Consider the following 2,093-nt stretch of genomic DNA (forward strand, 5'->3'; position numbering starts at 1 on the left):
TCCAAATGGACAATACTGAATCTGTGGTAAAATAGCCTTTGCATTTTTACCCCAAAATTGGACAGGATCATGTATATTAGGAACGATCAGACCTAGTTACTCTGCTTCGTGGTTGTCTGTGTTTGACGTGTGTTGGCTTTGTGCCTGCTGCCTTTACAGCTCCCTGGAACAGGGGCATCTGTCTAGTTTCAGGAACCAGTTGCTCACGGCAGCTGTAACCCTTAGTGAGTTTGGGGGATGTCTTGGTTTCCGAGGATGGTTTAGAGCACCTAGAGTTGGAAGCAAACTGCTAAGCAGACTTTAACATTTTATTTGAAGCCTCATGTGCAGAGGTAGTTTAGTACCATCCTCCCTCTTTCTTTTACTCTCCCCCTAATGTGAAGACAACATGGATTTGGGGGTTAGGTTTTTAACCTGGAATACATCTGCATTGGCTAGAGGGAGAAAACGTCTGTCAAATACCAGAATAATTTTAGGTTGTGCATTGTTGCATATTTAAAAACAATTGCGTTTTCCTCAAAAATTTAGAGCTGTAAACATCCTTTAAAGTATAATCTTTTCAGGAGTTGGGGCTGCTGTTTGTATGGGACATACCTCCGACACCCTGATTTTATCATCTTTACAGATAAGCTCTGAATGGTAGTGGCTGTTTTCAATGATGCAGATGCAGCAATCTGCAGTTACCACATAAAGTTGCGAACTTATGAACTGTTTCTGTTGAAGGAAAGAAATTATGTGTTTAGGATTGACAGATGCTATATACCATGAGAACAGAAATAATTACTTTTAAAAAACAATTACTAGAAAACTTCCCGAGTGGACCATGTGGACTTTTTTTAACAGTACACCAAGGTAACTCGGTTTGGTGAACTCGGGACGCATGAACTCTTTATCTCATGCACTGAAGCTGCTAAAGATACGGTAAAGAGATTTTTCCTTCCTGTCAAGAATTTTGCTCTTGTTATGTTATTGATAACCTGTCATTGTACTTGCTGAAGTGAAAGCAAACGTTTTGTTCTCTTTTCAGGCTTTCAGTGGGAAGGATCTGTGGCAATGCAGAGTGGGGTGGGGACTTTTTTAAATGTCAAACTTATCTGCTTCTGCTCTGAGAACTGAAGGGAAATAGGAGTGGGAGTCGCTCCAGTGCATTGAGGCTGATAGTCTCCCGCTGTTCTTCATCCAAAATAGATTCACAGCTTAAAGCTACCGTCTTCTATGTGGGTGCTGCATTACCTTTAAGCCATAGGTCATTATGGTCTGGCTCAAATGTGAAGAAGGTCCAGTGGAGTGCCTTGTGGCTGAGCTTTGGGCAGTGAGGCTGGACTGGTGCTTGTGGAGGAGGGGAGGGCTGGGCAGCAGCGTTTGGCAGGAAGATCCAAATGAAGAGTGGGAGGAAGATGGACTCTGTCCTGAGGGGCAGGAGGAAGCATCTGATGAGTCTTGCGTGGGGGTGAGTGACTAGTGTCAGGGGCTAGCCTGAACGGTGTGTGTGGCCCTCTGCTGGTATCTAAACATCTTACGTACGGACTGAGTGAGGACAAGAATTCTTTTCCTTGCAGAGTTACCACGTAATCTGGTTCAGTTTGGCTTTGAGGGAACAGTTAAACATACATTTCTTTTGCAAAGAAGTGATTCATTTGTATTAAGTAGGGTAATTGAATAAATGTGAATGTACTTCTTTATATGGAATAAACTGTTCATCTTACATAGGAAAGCTGTGTCAGTATTTGGAGAGAGGCAGGGTGATGTGGTGATTAGTAAGTGGCCTTTATACGTGCATGTATAAAGCACTCGTCTTGACTGAGTGCTGCCTTATGCATCTGGGGTGATGCAGATTAAGGGCAAGAAGATGATTGTCATTGAAAAGGTAAGCCTGTCCTGAAAGGAGAAGGAAGTTTGTGTGGCTTTCTATTTTAACGTTGCAGTCTTAAACCTGAAATCAGTTAGGTTTTCCAAAATCAGCAATCATAATGTGCAGCTCCTGTGTGTAATTAATTGTTTGATCACTTTACATGCAGGCCCCTGTCTGCCAGTCAGCGGCGTGGAAGTTCTACGCACCCACGACGTCACAGGCACGGGCGGTGTCACTCCTC

This window comes from Melopsittacus undulatus, chromosome 4 (genome assembly GCF_012275295.1).
Source record: "Melopsittacus undulatus isolate bMelUnd1 chromosome 4, bMelUnd1.mat.Z, whole genome shotgun sequence".
Taxonomy (NCBI): domain Eukaryota; kingdom Metazoa; phylum Chordata; class Aves; order Psittaciformes; family Psittaculidae; genus Melopsittacus; species Melopsittacus undulatus.